Source organism: Triturus cristatus, chromosome 10 (genome assembly GCF_964204655.1).
Source record: "Triturus cristatus chromosome 10, aTriCri1.1, whole genome shotgun sequence".
NCBI classification, from domain to species: domain Eukaryota; kingdom Metazoa; phylum Chordata; class Amphibia; order Caudata; family Salamandridae; genus Triturus; species Triturus cristatus.
Window position 1 is genome coordinate 676,089,310 of NC_140593.1, and position 21,394 is coordinate 676,110,703.

Below are 21,394 nucleotides of genomic sequence, written 5' to 3' on the forward strand. Positions count from 1 at the left end.
CCGGTTGGGAGCGCTAATGATGTGGAGGCCACACCCATAGAACCTAGGGGGTAAAGTGAAATAGCACGTTGAAATGCCCTAGAAAAGCTTAGCCTAATGTGTACAACTGAACTTCCACTCAGTCTGATTGTTTGTATTTTATAACTTATATGCAGTGTCACCTTACCATTGTGTCACACTGAGGTATTCAAAAAAGTGATGGATGGAATGCTTGAATTAATCTCAGCCTTGGTAATTACTCAGTCAGCATCCCAGCCCATCGTTATTTTGCACACCATGCCACCTCATTTGGAGCCAAGCCACATGCAAATCAATCTTGACACTACTCCAATGGGAACAGTCCAGCCCAAACTGCCAAGCCAGGTGCTCCCTGAACTGGAATCCAAGACCTGTTTCATCCTTATTAGGGCTCATCAGTTGGGTATATTTTGGTTATAGTGGCACAGTGTGCACGGGAACCACATCTGGGCATACCGATCCCACTTAGGGCATCACACTGAAGTATACTAAAAATTAATGGATGGAATGCTTGAACTAATCTCAGCTACTCACATAATGCAAATGATATTTTATGACAGCTTCTCCTATCCTTCCAAAATCTACTATAGAATAATTAACCTTCCTCTTCCTGAACCACCAGGACATCAACTCTGAACCGGGTTTCCTCCCTCGCAACAATTTGAAAGGAGAAACTCCTACAACCTTATTGGGAATGATCCTCTAGGATAGCAAGGTAGATTTAAGAGCCTTCCTCTGCTCTACACCACTCTTAAATGCTAATTGAATAGACTCCACCATATATTCAACTGCTCACCTTGACCATTCATTCATATACTTAAAAAAAAATGTTTCTTTAATAAATTTAAGTCACAGCAGTGGCATAGCAGGGTACACAATACATTACACATCTCTTCATCACAAAACCCTCCAATGATACATGTAGATCAATCCCCATCCGGCACAGGAGCCACCCAGCCCCCCCTCAATACGTTCCTGAGAGAAAAAAGTTAGTGTTCCCAGCCACGTTATAAGTCTCCCTCCTGAGCACCACCCGCACCTTGTGTGTTATTGTTGTAGGAAAGTAGGATATGCTTCTTATGGTTACCCCCACTTTTTTTGCTTGATGTTTCACAGTTTTTGACTAGTCTGACTGGGATCCTGCTAATCAGGACCCCAGCATATCTGCTTTCTCCTCTAAACTGACATACATGTACTTTGGTACATGCCAGATTGGATACTGGGGTACCCTTATAAGTCCCTAGTATATGGTACACATGTACCAAGGGCATAGGTACCCCAGAGGCCTCCCATGGACTGAAGCATGTATTTTGCCACCCATGAGAGACAGGTTTGAATACCCCTATATGCATCATAGTAATAGGGAGGGCCACATCAGTGGGAGGATAGGAAGACGGGGGCACACTGACATGGGTTGCGGGAGGGAGTGGGAGGGGGGGGCCCCAGCGGGAAGGGTAACTTCTCCAATGCATAAATGGTTGAAATGTCGTATGTAATATTCTCTGGTGAGTTGCTGGTGCTTTTGTGGGAATTGGATTGGTATGTTGGTAAGAAAACAATAAAAAAATGTTTAAACAAACAAAAAAAAAAATTATGCCACCCATGAGAGGCCATGCAAAATGGAACTACTGGTCGGCTACTGCAACCTGTGTAAGATGGTGCTTGCACCACTTACGTTAGATATAGGTTCACTATATCTATAGGTCACTACACTTAAAACTTGTAAGTAACCCCTATAGCAGGCCTTATCAATCCTGAAGGCAGGGTGCTGGGTTTTTAGTGAGAGGGTGCCCCTGCATGAGCAGAGCTCCTCTGCAGCTTTCGGAGACCATTCTCCTGGGTTGTCTGTGACTCAGCCAGACATTTTATTTATTTATTTTGTTTTGGAGTTTTATATAGCGCTTACATGACCTGAAGGGTATCAGAGCGCTTTACAGTAGCATACATGAATAGAAACATAAACAATAAGGAAAGTGGCTACTATCTAGAGTATTGGAGGTCACATAGATCGCAGTCATTGGCCAGATGCAAAGAGATGACGGTTGAGGAGAAATTCTTTTAGTTGTCTCTTGAAGATCGTGAAGGAGGGATTAGTCCTGATGTGGGTAGGGAGAGAGTTCCCGATTTTTGGGGCGTTCCAGAGAAAGAGCGGGAGAGGGCTTTTTGTTTATGTCTTTTTGGGGGGATTAAGAGGAGCGAGTTGGAGCTTCTTAGGTTTGTTAATTGTCCTGCTTTCGTGAGTTTGGCTGCGAGGTAGTCCGGTTTGCCTGTATGTAGGGCTTTATGGGTGAGACAGGCAGTTGTGAAAGTGCAGCGAGCTTCGATGGGAAGCCATTTTAGGTCCTGTAATGCAGGGGTGATGTGGTCGAATTTCTTGGTCCCAGTGACCATTCTTGCTGCTGCGTTTAAGGTGGTTCTCATGGGGGCTATGTGTGTTTTAGCTGTCCCAGTTAGTGTGGAATTTCCATAGTCCAGTCTGGAGAGAACTAGAGATTGGGTTACAATTTGTAGGTCATTGGGGGATATGAAAGGTTTGATTTCATTGTGAAGTTTAAGGTTGTAGAGGGCGCCTTTTGCTGTGGAGTTTATGTGGGAGCACATGTTGAGATTTGAGTCTAGAGAGATCCCTAGGGATTTGGCTGAGATTGCTGGAGTAAGTTTGCAGTTTAGAGGGTCAAGGTTGTTTATCCATTCTTGGATTTGAGGGGGTTGTTCGTGATTGGAGAAAACAAGGATTTCTTTTTTTTCTTGGTGGAGTTTGAGGTGATTGAGTGTTTGACAGTTTTCTACTTTTGATAGTGTGGAGTTGAGTTGGAGGATGTCATTGCGGGAGGATATCTTGCGGTATAGCTGGGTGTCGTCAGCATAAAGGTGGTAGTCGATGTTTGCTTGTTTTAGAATGGTAGTGAGCGGTTCCATGTAAATGATGAAGAGTGTGGGGAGAGGACTGAACCTTGGGGGACACCTCGAGTTGAGTGGGAGGTGTCGGACATCGAATTTTAGATTTTTATGAATTGGGAGCGGTTATGTAGAAATGAGGACAACCATTTCAGAACATTGCCATCTGCTCCGATGCGCTTTTGTAGGGCGTCTAATAGTAGCTTCTGGTCTACTGTGTCAAATGTAGCTGATAGGTCAAGGAGGACAAGTAGGCAACATCTGTTTGAGTCTAGGGAGTTATGAATGTCATTGGTTATGCTCAGTATAGCGGTTTCTGTGCTGCATCCCTTTCTGAATCCGGATTGGTGTGAGTCAAGTAGGTTGTTGGATTGCAGGTGTTGGTTCAGTTGGGCGAGAACACATTTCTCCAGGATTTTGGCTAGGAAAGGAAGGTTGGTGATGGGCCTGAAGTTTTTGAGGTCATTTGGGTCAGCATCTGTTTTTTTTAGAAGGGGTGTGACTTGGCCTTGTTTGAGGCAGTCTGGCATCAGTCTGTTGTTTAGGGAGCTGTTGATGATCTTTGTCCACAGTGGGGTTAGGGTGAGGTTGAGGTTCTTAGCCAGGGAGGCGGGTAGAGGGTCAGCATAGTGGTTGGAGGGTTTGGAGTTGGCAATCACATTGGAGATGTCCTCTTCGGAGAGAGGTTTGAAGTCCTTCCAACACTTGGGGGAAGATGGGGGTTTAGGGTGAAAGTTTATTTTGGTGGTTGAGAGAAGAGGGGTCTTGTCTTCTGGGAGTATGTTGTAAACTGGGGTTGAGTTAGGTTTGGTTGTGGGTGAGGATTTGCTGTGTTGGGATTGAGGGCTCCGGTCTAGGGAGAGCTCGATATTGGCGATTTTGTCATTGAAGAATTTGGCCAGGTTGTTACACTGTAGTTTGGAGGCAGGGGGGTTTGCTTTGGTGGGCTTGGAGGTCTGTTTCTGGATGATGTTGAAAAGTTCTCTGGGCGGTTTTTGGCTTTATCTAGATGGGTTCCCTCTCCAGAGTCTCTCAGCAGCTCTTACTTTTCTTCTTTCAGAGTTGAGGTCTTTGTTGAACCAGGCTCTGGAGGGGGTGTCTCTGACCCTTTTCAGTTTCAGGGGGGCTAGTTGCTCAAGAGCAATTGTCATTGTCCTGTTGTACAGTGTGGTGAGCTCGATCGTGTTGAGGTTGTCTGTGGAGGGAGGGAGAAGTGAAGTTTCTTCGAGGACAGGGAGGGGGATGGCATTGAGGTTTCTGGTCCTTTGATGGGTAATTTGAGTTTTGGCTGGAGGAGTTGCAGTTTGATTGATGTTGAATATAATGATGTGATGGTCTGACCAGTCGATTGGGAGGATGTTATTGATGGTTATTGGTTCGTTTTTGGCTATGATTGCATCAAGGGTAGAGCCCTTGTTGTGGGTTTGACCCTTGCAGTGTTGGGTGAGCTTAATCGTGAGAAGGAGTTCATTTAGTGACTGAATGACAGTGTCCTTTTCGTTATTCCAGGGGAGGTTGAAGTCACCCAGGATGATGTTGTCGGGGTTGGCTAGGTAGCAGTGTGTAAGTAGGTCTGATATTTGTTCTCCAAATGCAGGAGAGTTTCCTGGGGGGTGGTAGATGAGATGGCATTTTGTTACTTTGTTGTTTTGGCGTGTTAGGATGTGTGTTTCGAGGTATTCGAAGGTAGAGAAGGAGTGGGTTTGGATTTCAACTAGATTGATGTTGTTCTTATGGATGATGGCAATGCCACCACCTCGTTGGTCAATTCTATCTTTTTTAATGATGGAGAAGCCCGGGGGGACTAGCAGGTCAAGGAGCGGATAGGATGTTTTTTATTGAGCCAGGTTTCGGTGAGGAATGTGATGTCAATGTCATGATTCAGTGTGGCATCAGCCAACTCTATTTCATGCTTGACTGCAGATCTGCAGTTTATAAGCATGCAGTTTATCTTGCCGTTGTTGGAAAGGTTTTGGGAGGAGGGGGAAGCTTGGGGAATGGTTGTGCGTTGGGAAGGAAGTCTTGTAGATCTAGGTTGTTTTTTGGCTCTACCTATCCCGGTGATTACCTGTATGTTGGAGGGAGGGGTTTGGGTAGTTGTGGGGTTGTAGGTATTAGCGAGGGTTGCTGCCTCTTTCAGAGACATCTCAGGATTCGCTCTTCTTAGTCTGAGAGATAGGGTGTTTCTGGGGGTGGAGTGCCAGCTGGTCGTCTGGTGATTGGGCAGTTGAGGTGGCTCGTTGATGTTTATGAGGGAGTGGAGTATTGGATGTTGGGCGGGGAAGGGGGGGACTTTAGTGTTGAGAAGGATTGTGTTTATGCCCTGTGAGATTGTGTTGATTTGGCTATGGAGAAGGCATAGGTTTTCGGTTATGGTTATGAAGTGCTTGGGGGTCATTGGTAAGAGGGTGTTGAGTTGTGTTTCAATAGGTGTGAGGCGTTTAGTTAATTCTGCCATAGACTCTAGGTTTGGGGTAGTGGGAGGGAAGGGGTTGGGGGTGCGATCGGGTTGAGGGTGTAGGTTGGGACAGGACGGTTGGGGGTTGGTAGGGCTAGGAGGAGGGGAGGTATTGGGGGAGAGGTTCAGCTGAAGGTGTATGTTGGGACAGGGGGGTTGAGGGGAGGTATTATTGGGGGAGGGGTTGGAGGGCAGAATCAGCTGAGGGTGGGGGTTGGGACAAGTGGGTCGAGGGTGGGTAGGATTAGGGGAAGTGGAGAGACATGCGTCTCCTGATGGTCGGTGGTGGGGGGGTTGTGGAGGGTGGGTCTCGAGTGTATTGGTAAGAGGGTGTTGAGTTGTGTTTCAATAGGTGTGAGGCGTTTAGTTAATTCTGCCATAGACTCTAGGTTTGGGGTAGTGGGAGGGAAGGGGTTGGGGGTGCGATCGGGTTGAGGGTGTAGGTTGGGACAGGACGGTTGGGGGTTGGTAGGGCTAGGGGGAGGGGAGGTATTGGGGGAGAGGTTCAGCTGAAGGTGTATGTTGGGACAGGGGGGTTGAGGGGAGGTATTATTAGGGGGAGGGGTTGGAGGGCAGAATCTGCTGAGGGTGGGGCTTGGGACAAGTGGGTCGAGGGTGGGTAGGATTAGGGGAAGTGGAGAGACATGCGTCTCCTGATGGTCGGTGGTGGGGGGGTTGTGGAGGGTGCGTCTCGAGTGTATTGGTGTTGTTTTGTCTGAGGGTTGGTCGTCGGTTAGGCGGGTGTTCGGGTTGACGCGGGTAGGGAGATTGGGGTAGATGTTTTGGGTGGGGTGAGGAGGTGGCTCAGGGTGTGACGTCTCGGGGTGGGAGGTGTGGTTGGGGGGATGGGAGTGGGAGGTGGAGAGGGTTCTGGCGTGGGGGTGGAGTGGAGGTCTGAGGGTTTCAGTAGTTGGGGGCTTGCGTCAGGTTTCATGGGCGTTTCGTCTTGGGGTGGGTTCTGGGGGTGTGTTGGGAAGGGGTGGGTTGATTGGACGGGGCGGAGATGAAGTTACGCAGCTTGGGGAAGGCAAGTTCAAATTGGCGCAGGTTGAAGTCGTTGGCTTGGCTCATGAATTCGCCATTTCTGTATATTGTTATGGTGGCGTTGATTCTGAAGGGAGAGAACTTGGAGACAACCAGTGTTTGGCCGTGGGGGATGTTGGTTGTTTTGGTAATTTGCAGGAGGTTAGCTAGGTTATTTCTCCATTTGGCCTGGTGGGTGGTGTAGAAGATGAGATCTGTTTTTGTCTTGCCTTTGGAGGGGTTATGGTAGAGGTCAGCTATGAGTGTTTCAGGGTGCTGCTTGAGTAGTCTGTGCTTAAAGATTTTGGCGGCGTTAGCTGAGAGGTTGGGTGGGTAGGTGATGGAGAAGGAGTGGGGGCCATGTGGTTTAAGGTTGGTGAGAAGTAGGGGGGTGGGGGTTAATGGGGAGTTCTGGTGGGTTCTTATGTTGGTTGACATCCTAATTAAGGGGGTAGAGAGGAAGGGGAAATACAGGTGGGGGTTCTAGGTTGATGGGTAACTGCAGGGATGGGGGCCACAGAGGGGTTGGGTGAGGGGCAAGGCTAGGGTAGAGGGTCGTTTGGGAGGAGGGGTGAGGGTGGGTTAGGTAGGGTGAGTGACAGAGGGCATTTTCATGTCTTTGTCTGATCTGGTTTGGGGGGGTTGAAGGTGTAGGAGTGTAGTCACACGGATCGTTTCAGGAAGGCTGTCCCTTAAAGGGCTTTCGAGAAGGTTTTGGTGGGAAGAAGTAGCCTGGTCCTTAGTTCTTTGGTATATTAATGATAATATAAATTATATATATATATATATATATATATATATATATATATATATATATATATATATATATATATATATATATTTATATATATTTATATATATATATATATGTATGTGTGTGTGTGTGTGTGTGTGTGTGTGTGTATATATATATATATATATCCAAAACACAAGGTAGCCCCAAAGGAAGAAGCCTCGAGGTAAGTAAAATGCTCCATACTTTATTGAAGGCAGCTGCATACAGGGAACAGGCAGGTAACTGTCATCAGACTCACGTCAGCCAGACCGGTTTCGGGAATCCTTTCCCTTCTTCAATGGCGTTCTGTTGATAGAAGGCAGATTTCTCTCGTGCACTTTTATATTTGAAGAGCCCGCCCCAGTGGGCGTGGCCGTATTCACAGCCTTCTGGTTCTTGTAGTGTCACGATAATCTTCTCAAGTGAGTCTGTCTTACTCAATCAGCAGAAGAATAAAACGACATACCACCCCTGTGGGTTGATGTTCAGTCCTGCTGGAAACACCTGATGTCTTGTTCAGTTGCCTTTGGAGATTACCTCCTGTATGCACATGGCACCATTGTGGCGTCATCAACCCACAGGGGTGCTATGTCGTTTTATTCTTCTGCTGATTGAGTAAGACAGACTCACTTGAGAAGATTATCGTGACACTACAAGAACCAGAAGGCTGTGAATACGGCCACGCCCACTGGGGCGGGCTCTTCAAATATAAAAGTGCACAAGAGAAATCTGCCTTCTATCAACAGAACGCCATTGAAGAAGGGAAAGGATTCCCGAAACCGGTCTGGCTGACGTGATTCTGATGACAGTTACCTGCCTGTTCCCTGTAGGCAGCTGCCTTCAATAAAGTATGGAGCATTTTACTTACCTCGAGGCTTCTTCCTTTGGGGCTACCTTGTGTTTTGGATATATATATATATATATATCCACAAGAAACAGGATACCCATATGAAGAGGCCACAGGAAGATGAATTTGCTCACGTAGTTTATTGGGCAGCTTGCAAGCAGGCAGCATGACAGAAATCACATCGGTAAAAGTCCTTACGCCAGACGCGTTTCGGGAATCCCAAAGTCCCTTCATCAGTGGCGTGTGGTTGAAGAGCAGAAAGCACTGTTACTTACGCACGGCTCGATTATAAACACCTGCCCCAGTGGGCGTGGCCACATGCATGGCCTTCTGGATGTTGTAGTGCGCAGTGATTTATCCCAAGTGGGCGCGCTATTTCTTTCTTCAAATAAAACCATGATTGTTCCCCAAGTGGGTGGACGCGTTTCGGGAATCCCAAAGTCCCTTCATCAGTGGCGTGTGGTTGAAGAGCAGAAAGCACTGTTGCTTACGCACGGCTCGATTATAAACACCTGCCCCAGTGGGCGTGGCCACATGCATGGCCTTCTGGATGTTGTAGTGCGCAGTGATTTATCCCAAGTGGGCGCGCTATTTCTTTCTTCAAATAAAACCATGATTGTTCCCCAAGTGGGTGGGTGCGAATGCTGGCAGTAGCCTGCCCTGCTTTCCTGCTGCCAATGCGAGCGATCAGGTGCCACCCTGCAATGGTGCCAGACCTCCTTCCTTCCTTCTCCAGCACCGGAGTGGTGCCAGCTCGGACCCGCACGCCGGCGGTGGGCCAAACTTCACGACCGGGAACAGCCGTAATAAATCCACAAGAAACAGGATACCCATACGAAGAGGCCACAGGAAGATGAATTTGCTCACGTAGTTTATTGGGCAGCTTGCAAGCAGGCAGCATGACAGAAATCACATCGGTAAAAGTCCTTACGCCAGACGCGTTTCGGGAATCCCAAAGTCCCTTCATCAGTGGCGTGTGGTTGAAGAGCAGAAAGCACTGTTACTTACGCACGGCTCGATTATAAACACCTGCCCCAGTGGGCGTGGCCACATGCATGGCCACGCCGGCGGTGGGCCAAACTTCACGACCGGGAACAGCCGTAATAAATCCACAAGAAACAGGATACCCATACGAAGAGGCCACAGGAAGATGAATTTGCTCACGTAGTTTATTGGGCAGCTTGCAAGCAGGCAGCATGGCGTAAGGACTTTTACCGATGGGATTTCTGTCATGCTGCCTGCTTGCAAGCTGCCCAATAAACTACGTGAGCAAATTAATCTTCCTGTGGCCTCTTCGTATGGGTATCCTGTTTCTTGTGGATATCTATATATATATATATATATATATATTATCTACTGGCGGTCGCCAGTAGATAGTTATAGTTAGGACCTATTTTCCATAGGAAATCCGCAACATTCTATTGGGAATATCTTTGGCGCCGGTTGACGAATCCTCGCGAAATTCTCCAAACTTTTGGCCAGCTCCGCTCCGCTCCTACCCTGAAAGTTTCGTGGTGATTCGTCAAGCAGGGGACGAGAAAAAAGGGGGGTCCCAAAACGCGTTTTCCCCATGCAATTTCCCATAGGATCTGTTGTCGCAGCTACAGCCCGAACCGCTGAACGGAATGACACCAAATTTGGCAAAGAGGTAGTCCTCAGTTTGGACTCGTGCCTTTTGCATATTTGGTGTGAATCTGTTCAGTAGTTCCTGAGAAAATGAGGGTAAAAAAGTTAGTGATATCTAAGGCCGCGGAGGATCCGCGGACCCTACCCGCACCGTACGCGAACCCTCCCCGAACCGAGCGCGCACCCTCCCGATCACGCGCTGAATGCTAATTGGCTGTCGAGCATCTCTCTACATTCTAAACCAGGAACTGTTGGCGGCCATTTTCTGCCTTGGTAGAAGCGAGGCTGAAGAAGCAAGGGGAATAAGCGCGTAAAACATATAAAGGGGGCAGAGTGGAAATACTCTGACCCTCTAGAGGTGCTTAGGGGGTCCCAGAAGGACCCCCTGGGGCCCCCCCTTTTTTTAAAAAAAAAAAGCGGCAAAATGCGTGCACGGTGCGCGCATCCTATCGCGTTGGATGCATGGATCCTCTCGCGGTGGGTTCGCGGATCCAAGGGGAAAAAAATGAAATTGTTGGGAGATAAAGATTAAGCTTAATTGTTTTGTTCGTGAGTGGCTCTAAAAAGAGCCGTTGTGTTCATTGAGAGTTTTTGGTACTTATAAGTAAGTACCTATACAGTGTCTAAAGTTGTTGAGGAAGACTCTGTTTCCTTCATCAGTAAAGTGTACTCCATCTCTCCTATACATCTCTTGCATATGAAAGCGCAGATTGTTATTGTAAATGGACCCCATTCTGTAGTCTCGGAGAAAAGCAGAAACAGATTTATTCACATGTTTCCTAGCTTTCTCAATCTGTGGACAAAAATGATCGGACCAGTTCCATTTCTGCCTTTGGCATATGTTAGGATACACAAAGGCAGTTTTAGGGAAAAGTGAAATCAGTTGTGCAAAGGTGTCCTTCATAAGCATTTCCAGACCTACCCCAGTCAAAGTGCCTAGGTCATTGCCACCACAGTGCACTATTATGAGGTCAGGGTGTTGGATTTGCATGAAGGATTTCACCAATGGCATCAATTGGTGCCACTTTAACCCTCTCTGTCCAATCCATTTAATGTCTACATTTGGCAAACCTAGGTCTTTGTGAATGCCTTTGTTTTCTGTACACCTTTGGCTCCAGAAAATGTAGCTGTGTCCCACAATCCACACTGTAAGCATCTTGTAAGGAGGTCTGGATGCACTCAGATGGTCTCTGTAAATGAAATGGCAGTTTGGAAAGTAAGATGTTTCTAAAATGGTGGCTAAGATGCAATTTTGAAAAAAGACAAGAAATCATTGGTTGTATAACAACTTTCTACACTGAAAGGTAGGATGTATATTTTTGTTTTTTAAAGGTATGATTGTTATTGGTTAACAAAAACAGATTGTAAGGAACATTATATATGATAAGCTGATATGTTGAAAAGTCAAGCACACTTCCTGCCTTGTGTAGGAACATTGTGTGCTGAACTTGTGACCTGTGAGCTCAGTGCAGTGTTCCATGAGCTGTTTCTATGGTAACAGGCAGAAGGCAGATTGGGGGAAGGGTTGAAATGTATTTCAGTTGGAAAGGGTTGAAATGTTTAACCAATAGAAATGTGTGTTTGCTTTTAAATTTATGTGCGAAGGATTGTGATTTGATGTTTACATGTATATGTGTGGAAAATGAAAGGGAAACTTTTTCATTCTTTGCTTTTGCTGAGAGGTGCACAGTGCAGAGATTCTGTAAAAGAAAATATGGTGAGTGATTGATATACTCCTTAATCTACAAAATAACTTGAAAAATGAGTTATTTAATTGTGAGGGGATGTATGTAGAGTATTTTGATTTTAATCAGAGTAATGTATTTTTCCTGCTAAAGTGTAGGGAGTACTTTTTTTCTCTACAATGTGTGTGCATGTCGAAACCATTCTGTGATAGGCATTTGTGTTTTTCATGTGTTTGTAGACAGATAACTGTGCAGTTTTTATATTTTGGTAGAATTAGAAACCAGTCATTGTTGAATTTGTGAAATGAGTTATGTTATGTTTCTATACTAAAATGTAGTACTACTTCTAGATGAAGAAATGTGTTTTGATATAGTGCAAGGGATAGTGTTGTTTGTCTAGAATCACACAGTGAGTCTGTGTGCATTTGGGAACCACTGTGAGAGAAGCATTTGGTAATATCGTGTATTTGCTGACAGATAACTGTTTTAAAACCAGTCAAGTTGTCAAGTTTTATTAGCATTAGAAGACAGTTATGGTTTATGCTTTCATTATATGAGTCAGGCATCGACAGTAAATTGCAGTCGTGAAATATGTAGATTGTGTGCAGTTCCCTTACCACTTGCACTGTAGTGAATGAGTTTTGGTAAGCTCATAGGGATAGTGGTGCTTGTCTAGAATCACACTGTGAGTTAGTGTGTATTTGGGATCAGTGTGAGAGAATCATTTGGTAACATCATGTATTTGCTGACAGATAACTGTTTTAAAATCTGTCATATTGTGAAGTTTTAGTAGCATTAGAATCCAGTCTTTGCTTATATGTTGATTAAATGAGTCATGCTTTGACACTGATGTGCTGTACTTAAATATGTAGATTGTGTTTTGTTAAACACCTAGGATAGTGTTGCTTGTCTAAAATCACACTGTGAGTCTGTGTGCATTTGGGTAAGGATTGTGAGAGAAGCATTTGGTAACATTGTGTATTTGCTGACAGATAACTGTTTTAAAACCTGTCATGTTGTCAAGTTTTAGTAGCATTAGAAAACAGTTATGGCTTATGCTTTCATTATATGAGTCAGGCATTGACAGTAAATTGCAGTTGTGAAATATGTAGATTGTGTGCAGTTCCCTTACCACTTGCACTGTAGTGAATGAGTTTTGGTAAACTCCTAGGGGTAGTGGTGCTTGTCTAGAATCACACTGTGAGTCTTTGTGCATTTGGGAACCACTGTAAAAGAAGCGTTTGGTAACATCGTGTATTTGCTGACAGAAAACTGTTTTAAAACTTGTCATGTTGTCAAGTTTTAGTAGCATTAGAAGCCAGTCTTTGCTTATGTGTTGATTAAATGAGTCAGGCATTGACACTAAAGTGCAGTCGTGAAATTTGTAGATTGTGTGCAGTTCCCTTATCACTTCCAGTGTAGTGAATGCGTTTTGGTAAACTCCTAGGAATACTGGTGCTTGTCTAGAATCACACTGTGAGTCTGTGTGCATTTGGGAACCACTGCGAGAGAAGCGTTTGGTAACATCGTGTATTTGCTGAGAGAAAACTGTTTTAAAACCTGTCATGTTGTCAAGTTTTAGTAGCATTAGAAGCCAGTCTCTGCTTATGTGTTGATTAAATGAGTCAGGCATTGACACTAAAGTGCAGTCGTGAAATATGTAGATTGTGTGCAGTTCCCTTACCGCTTCCACTGTAGTGAATGAGTTTTGGTAAGCTGCTAGGGATAGTGTTGTTTGTCTAGAATCACACTGTGAGTCTGTGTGCATTTGGGAACCACTGTGAGAGAAGCATTTGGTAATATCGTGTATTTGCTGACAGATAACTGTTTTAAAACCAGTCATGTTGTCAAGTTTTAGTAGCATTAGAAGACAGTTATGGCTTATGCTTTCATTATATGAGTCAGGCATTGACAGTAAATTGCAGTTGTGAAATATGTAGATTGTGTGCAGTTCCCTTACCACTTGCACCCGTAGTGAATGAGTTTTGGTAAACTCATAGGGATAGTGGTGCTTGTCTAGAATCACACTGTGAGTTAGTGTGTTTTTGGGATCACTGTGAGAGAAGCATTTGGTAACATCATGTATTTGCTGACAGATAACTGTTTTAAAACCTGTCATGTTGTGAAGTTTTAGTAGGATTAGAATCCAGTCTTTGCTTATGCGTTGATTAAATGAGTCATGGTTTGACACTGATGTGGTGTACTTAAATATGTAGATTGTGTGCAGTACCATTAACTCTTCCAGAGTAGTGAATGAGTTTTGGTAAACTCCTAGGATAGTGTTGCTTGTCTAAAATCACACTGTGAGTCTGTGTGCATTTGGGTAAGGATTGTGAGAGAAGCATTTGGTAACATCGTGTATTTGCTGACATATACCTGTTTTAAAACCGGTCATGTTGTGAAGTTTTAGTAGCATTAAAGCCAGTCTTTGCTTATGCTTTGATTAAATGAGTCAGGTTTTGACACAAAAGTGCAGTCCTGAAATATGAAGATTGTGTGCAGTTCGCTTACCACTTCCACAGTAGTGAATGATTTTTGGTAAACTCCTAGGTATAGTGGTTGTTGTCTAGAATTACACTGGGAGTCTGTGTGTATTTGAGAACCACTGTGAGAGAAGCATTTGGTAACATCGTGTATTTGCTGACAGATAACTAATTTAAAACCTCTCATGTTGTCAAGTTTTAGTAGTATTAGAAGCTAGTCTTTGCTTATGCATTGATAAAATGAGTCAGGGTTTGACACTGAGGTGCAGTACCATGTACTATTCTGTTCACTTTGGCAGAACTGAAAATTTAAAAGTTTTACCTAAGCACTGTCTTAGAAGTAGTCTGATTATTTAGTCAGTTTCTAAGTGCCAAATAGATTGCTTCAAATAAAAGTGTTCTGACATACTATACACTTGTCCTTTACACCTTCAATTCCCTAGTCAGTATCCATACACTTCCAGGAAACATCCTATCACTTCCTTTGCAGTCCTCTAGAGACCCATTCAACAGCATGTACTAATCCATTGACTGTGCCAAAACTCAAACACTTATAAATTCACCTAGACACTCTCTTTCCAGTACTCTAATGATTCAGTCACTGCCTAAGTATTCATGAACTGAGCCAGGTCTTAGCACATGGACTACGTCAAACCCATATCCACTATGCATGCAGTCCTCTAACCACCTACAAACTTGTCTTTCACACCTTCAATTCCCCAGTCAGTATCCGTTCACTTCCAGCAAACACCCTGTTACTGCCCTTGCACTCCTCTAGTGACCCATTCAGCATCATGTAATAATCCATTCACAGCGCCAAACCCTAATATATTCACCCAGGCACTCTCCTTGCAGTACTCTAATCATTCAGTCAGTACCCAAGTACTCATCCAGTGACCCAGGCCTTAGTATATGGACTGCTTCAAACCCTTATCCTCTATGTATGCAGTCCTCTAACCACCTACACAATTGTCTTTCACACCTTCAATTCCCTAGTCAGTATCCATACAATTCCAGGAAATACCCTGTCACTCTCTTTGCAGTCCTCTAGTGACACATTCAGCACCATGTACTAATCCATTCACTGTGCTAAAACCCAAACACTTATAAATTCACCAAGATACTATCTTTGCAGTACTCTAATCATTCAGTCAGTGCCTAAGTATTCATACACTGAGCCAGGCCTTAGCACATGGACTGCTTCAAACCCCTATGCACTATGCATGCAGTCTTCTAACCACCTAGACACTTGTCTTTCACACTTTCAATTTCCTAGTCAGTATCCATACAGTCCAGCACTTGTCACTGCCTTTGCACTCCTCTAGTGACCCATTCAGTTCCAAGTACTAATCTATTCCCTGTGCGAAAAGCCTAGCACTTATAAATTCACCTAGGCACTCTCCTTGCTGTACGATAATCATTCAGTCAGTACCCAAGTAGTCATGCAGTGAGCCAGGCCTTAGCACATGGACTGCTTTAAATGCCTATGCAGTATGGATGCAGTCCTCTAATCGCCTACACAGTTGTGTTTCACACCTTCTATTCCCTAGTTAGTATTCATACTCTTCTAGCAAACACCCTGTGAATCACCCAGTGTGTCTCCTTATAGTACTGTAATCATTTAGTCAGTGAGCATGTAGTCTTTTAGTGAGGTAGGCTTTAGGGCATGAACTGCTTCAAAGTAGTATGCACTATGCATGTAGTGTTTTAATGATTGTCACACTTGTGGTTCAGGGCTATAGTTTCATAGTCAGTTTTTATATAAAATGTGTTTGTACAGTAATGGAATAGTATACATTTGAAAGTTATTAATATACATTTATTTGTGATTCTTTTTTACAGATACAGAACATGAGTGTTTCTCATCTGTTTGCACTCTTCTCGTGCAAGATTGTTTGGATGAAGGGTCCTTAGGTGTTTCATCATACTTGCTGTGCCGCACGAGTATTTTTTGTTAGGATCTCCTCGTAACAGAACTCTTTGGCAAATCTTGCGAGTGACGAAGGTGGCATTGGTCTTTGTTTGCTCCTTGGAAAAAGTAAAACATTTCCTCACCACTGAAGAAAAACGTTGTTGGTGTGGTGCCTTCTGCAAAACATTTTGAGAAGCGCACCGTGCGCGCACCGTGCGCGCACGGTGAAAAACCTGAAAAAAAAATACAAAAAATAAATACATAACTTAGCATTTAAAAAACCGTACAAATTCACTGAAAAAACCATAGGTTTCACACACATTATAGTTACGAATTAGCATTTAAAAAACTTTGCAAATTCACTTAAAAAACCATAGGTTTCACACATGTTATAGTTAGCTGGACATTTCACTCGTAAAAAACCAATGAAATTCTCCCGTTATAGTTAATGCAGGCAACTATAACTCACGCGACCGCAATCCTCTGCTGATGACGTCAGATATTACATCACTGATGACATATGTGTCTTTATGAAAAATAAATATTTGTAATATATGTATAGCTAAAGATTAATGGAAGAAGACATGGGTAAATAAGTGTCTAAATACAGTGATGTAATATCTGACGTCATCAGCAGAGGATTGCGGTCGCGTGAGTTATAGATGCCTGCACTAACTATAACGGGGGAATTTCATTGGTTTTTTACGAGTGAAATGTCCAGCTAACTATAACATGTGTGAAACCTATGGTTTTTTAAGTGAATATATATATATATATATAAGAAAAACACAATCTCTTCTGATGAAGCAATCAAGGGGACACAGCGGGGATACCAGGAATGATCTTTAATGTGGCAGAGGCATGACGCGTTTTGGTGGACTACCTTTATCAAATGCCTATAACATCGCAGTTTCTACCTGACCACCTCCTTTTAAAACTGACCAATCACTCCCGCAATGAATTGCAGTCCAGCTGAGCCGAGTTAGCATGTCCTGCCTCCCTGTAGCCCATGTCGGTGAACTACAGTACCCAGCGTGCACCATCAGGACAACCAGGTAAATAATATATCTATTATATTGTTCCTATGGATTTGATTTCTATTATATCTTTTTGCTCTCTTTGGTTAGACACTGATGGTATACGCACTTGCGCTGACGGTAACCTTCAGTTTCCCACATGATTGTGTTTCTTATCGGATGGGCACTGGCCCACCATTCGATACCCTTCTTGTATTGACGACAACCCACGCAGTGCCTTTTCCCTCTGGGAGCATATGTTGAACTGACGCCTTTCAAGGTACACAAACTAAGATAGTTTCTTGGTCTGTCCACTATTGTATCGGCCAATAGTAGCGTGCATCTGATGTGGACTGTATAGGCATAGCATTTGCCTAGGAATCCAATTTCATCAAAGAAACATTGTATTTGTGCCCATTTGTACATAAACGCATTAGACATTACTGTGTATCTAGCACATATATAATGTACATATCTTCTTCTTATAATGATGGTATTTCTGTTCAACACATGTAATGTAATATGTATTTTACCTTTACATCATGGCGGCCATGGTTTTGTCAGCAGATATAGTCCTTCCTTAATTTTGGTTACTCGTTTGAAACCTTATCAGTTACTGTTATTGATGTGCACCTTACACATGAGCAAGGCTGTTCTAGCCGAAACGCATTTAAAAACATTTTTTTTTAGCAGTTTTATATAGCGCGTACTTGACCCGAATCCAATCAGATATCAGAGCGCTTTACATAGCACCAGTTACGTTACATGAGGACACACATTCATTCTTTTTTTTTGTTAGGCACGGGGAGATTAAGTGATTTGCCCAGAATCACAGGAGGTTTAGCGTCGTTACCGAGACTCAAACCCAGTTCCCCCAGGTCCGAGGTCGAGCGCCCTAACCGTTAGGCCAACTCCTCTCCCCTTGGACTACAGACTGGTGTCCTGCCTTTTGTCCTGAGAGCGTACGTCATTGGACTGCTGTTTTGGGAATATATATAAATATATATAGGTAGGTAGTGAGTTTCCTGAATTTGAATCGCAGGCCATAAATCCTTCAGTGACAGCTTGAGTTGGTCAAAGCCATTCCAAGATGGCCACTATTTGGTCAGGTCTAGCTTTACCTAGCAGATGTAGTCCTTTGTTAGTTTCAATTGTTTAGTCCTCTTTCCCTTGCTATTTGTTGAACTGGGTGATCGGATGGAAGCCATTTTGTAGAGGGAGAGAGTGCAATGTGCTCATACAGAGGAGAAATACTGTATTTCAATATGTCTGGGGCAACAGTCTTGCCACACCATTAGCCTCACAGAAACCTCCTCCAAAAAGGCTCACCTAAATGCTCCTTTCAGGTCCTCAGTTGTGCAGCCATACTTCCAGCATGTAGTCCATTCATCTTGGAAGGTGAGGCAGTGGCCATTGGGGTGTTCCTACTGTCTCACAGCGGGGCATGAGCATGGGCGATGTGGCATCTCCGCTGAGTTGGGCTCATCCGAAATCGCTAGCGCCCCGCCAATCGTAGCGGCGAGCCGAGGACCAATGTCCCCCCCGGCCCAGTAACGAGCGTTGTCGTGAGTGTAGGGCAGAGCACTTAGGTGGCTGCTCTGCACTGGGCCGCTCCTGTGGAGGAGGCATGGCAGCCCGGAAATGGCTGGGGCAGAGTATTCGGGTGGTTCTACTGCGTTGTGTCTCTCAAATGGAGGTGGCGTGGCAGTTCGGAAAAGGCCAGGGGTCACCAGGAGGCCTCCAGATTTAGGTCGTACTCATTGGGCGAGCCGGGGACCACCCCCCCTGTCCTGTACCAGGGCGATCCAAGCGGAGGGTGGGGAACGTGGGCTTCACCCAGTGAGCTGGAGCGGGCCTCGCCAAGCCTCAGAGCCGATGGAGCGGTTCGAGGATGGTGTGGGTTGCGAAGCCTCAGCAGATCACAGTCGCGGGCCGCACGTGCAGCCCTGCACCACCTGCACCTCCGAAGCAACGAGCTTGGGCATATGATCAGATAGCCCACATAGGATGTGGGGGGCACCTCCGATGTGCGGCGGTTGCCAGTTGCGGGCCTCGTCTGACCATAGAGGATGGCGGGCGCACCTCCGGTGTGAGGCGGACACAGAACAAATCGGGTGAAAACGGGCCTCGTCCAGCCTCGATGGTGTGAGTCTCTGGGTCCCCATCCACAGCTTGGGGCTCATCCACCTGATCCACAGCTTGGGGGTCGTCCTTGCGGGAGACAGCGATTGTCGTGAAGGTAGAGGTGCATTATAACCTTGTAGTAAATGCTATCTTGAAAACGGCTGCATAGAAACATATTGTGTTTGGTATCAAACACCCTGGAATCATACCTCCACACGGGTAACTGGTGTGGGAGGTATGATTCCACCCTTCATAAGCGAGCTTCGTGGGGTCACTGGTCTGTCCGGTGCCAGCCTTCTCGACCCGGACAGCACAAAATGGATGCTGCAGACCAGAGACACATTTCTGCCCTCCTGCCGCTGAGCCAAGCTCGAGCAGAGGAAGGCAGCACAATAGGTATCCTGTCACAGGGAGGTGTGACCACCTCCCAGACAGGATTTAGTGTATTGGGGCTGGGTGGGTGAAAGTCAGCACTGGGGGCACATTTGGTGTCCCTGTGCATAGTCCAGCTCAAACCAGTTCTGGGAGCCGGTGACTCCCGCTCTGGCGCGAAGCTGGACAAAGGGCATGAGTGTAACCACCCCTCTTTCCTGACCCTCCCCTAGGAGGGACCCCCAAATTAGTCCTACCTTCTTACCTGGCTGTAAGATTTAAGATTTTACGTAGACAAGATTCTACAAGAAGAAACCACTGACCTTCGACCGTCTGGACACTCTGGACTTCGAAGGACTTCGACTGGGCCCGACTTTGTCTCCCTCTCTGTCCAAAGCTTTGTCTGTGCCCTTGCTCCATACCGTCTCTGTGCAGGACCTGTGGTGCACTAAGGACAACTGAAGAATCTCCCTTGGAGTGAAGGAGTGACTTGCAGGCACCTCAACGCAACTGACCGGTCTACTGCTCCTGAGCTCCTGCGGACTCTGAAGATTTCAGCAACAAAGGAGGTGGGTTTTCAAAAGTCCCTGAAGTTCATCTGCCCCCTCATCAAGTTTGGGGAAAGTATCCCTCGTGGGGACTGCATAACTCAAACCCCTGTGCACTGCATCCATTTGCAGTTGCATATGCTTGTTTATGATTTCTGAGCTTGTGCATTGGCATCCATGTAGTCCTGACCCTGAGCAGTATTTGCACCAAAGAACTCCGGCCTCCTCACACCAAGTGTTCCGTGGGCTGGTACTTTGCAATCTTGCTCAAGGTCCCCTTGCGGCACCTGGTCATTCAGCCTGTGGGTCCTCCTGAGGGTCATCTTGATTTCTGTTGGGCTTTCCTGGTTGCTCCAGACGTGCCCTGACTCCCCATTGCTTGGTGAGTCCCCAGGACCTTGCTGGTCCACACCGTAACCTGCTTGACCTTCCTGCATGGGTTGCTTTTGCCAAGGCTTGTTGGTGCTCCAGCCAGACACCAACCCCTCAGCACTCGACATCCTTTGTGGGACAGCTCATCTCCAGCTCCTGTTCATCCTCAACATCTCCTGTTCCTCGTGACTGCAGAGTCAAGCATCCCTTCTTCTCACCTGAAGTACCCGAAATCAGTGGGCGTTCGTCTACCGAGCCCCTGGTCACCCTGAAGTGACCCAGACTCTGTCCCCTCTGCTTTCAGGTTCCTTCCTCCCAGAATCCAGGCTTGGATTCCTCTGAACCCTTTTCACCTTCGCGGCAGCAGTACTTCTTCGTTCTCGGTCCCCCCTGCCTCTGTTTCCCCTACGCCTTACATGATCGAGTGTTGCGTGTTGTCTCCCACATCAAGCCCAAAGTGTCGTCTCCATGGGTCCCAAATCTTATGGAATTTTTTGGGGCACCCTCTTCTACGGTATGTGGTCTGCTCGGCCGTCATATAAATATCCATTTCCCTTGTCCATTCCTGAATGGTCAGCCTGAATGGTCAGCCTGTCTGCCACCCCCCCACCTCCTAGCTTATATCTCTTTTGGCAACTACCATTTCCAAAGAAGCAAAGACTAACTAAGTTCTGGTGATAGCCACCTCGCTTGCAATCCCTAGTATCGCAAAGCTGGGTTCCATTGATAGCGTCACCCCCAGGAGCGTACCCAATAATCCGATTACCTGTGTCCAATATGACTGGAGGTCTGGGCACGCCTAGATCGTGTGAAAAAAGTTGCTTCTAGTTGTGGTGCAAGACGGACAAAAAGGCGATTCCGCACTTCCCATCTTGTGTAACCTATCTATGTACAGTGCAATATTTTAAATTGAATGAGCCGGAGCCTTGCCTTTATGGCGACTTCTCTCGGGTGCATTAACACCGCCTCCCAGTCAATATCTTCTAGATGCCCCACGTCCCCCTCCCATCGTGATCGAAGCCCTAATAACACGTCCGTGATATTGTTATTGATGGTTTTGCATGTGAAGGAGACTGCCTTGCTTATAAGTTCTTCCTGCAGGAGCCTGCCTTCCAGGGGTGCATATTCCGGGAGCTACACGCCGTGATTGTTATACCACTATTTTAGTATATGGTTTGGTCTCCCCCTGGAGCCCACTGTGTATTGTGCTGCTTACAACTGTTCTATTGATCTCGTA

At 45.6% G+C, this 21,394-nt stretch overlaps 1 protein-coding gene and 1 long non-coding RNA gene across 2 annotated transcripts in view; one reads left to right on the forward strand and one right to left on the reverse strand.

The window, feature by feature from the left end:
• IFT140 (intraflagellar transport 140) overlaps positions 1 to 21,394 on the forward strand; it is a 1,808,590-nt gene that overhangs the window by 17,472 nt on the left and 1,769,724 nt on the right. The gene's annotated exons all lie outside the window — the stretch shown is intronic.
• LOC146789893 (uncharacterized) overlaps positions 15,632 to 21,394 on the reverse strand; it is a 454,764-nt gene continuing 449,001 nt past the window's right edge. Inside the window, exon 2 of the long non-coding RNA XR_014969491.1 lies at positions 15,632 to 15,958. This is a non-coding gene — a long non-coding RNA (uncharacterized LOC146789893). The remainder of the gene's footprint in view (positions 15,959 to 21,394) is intronic.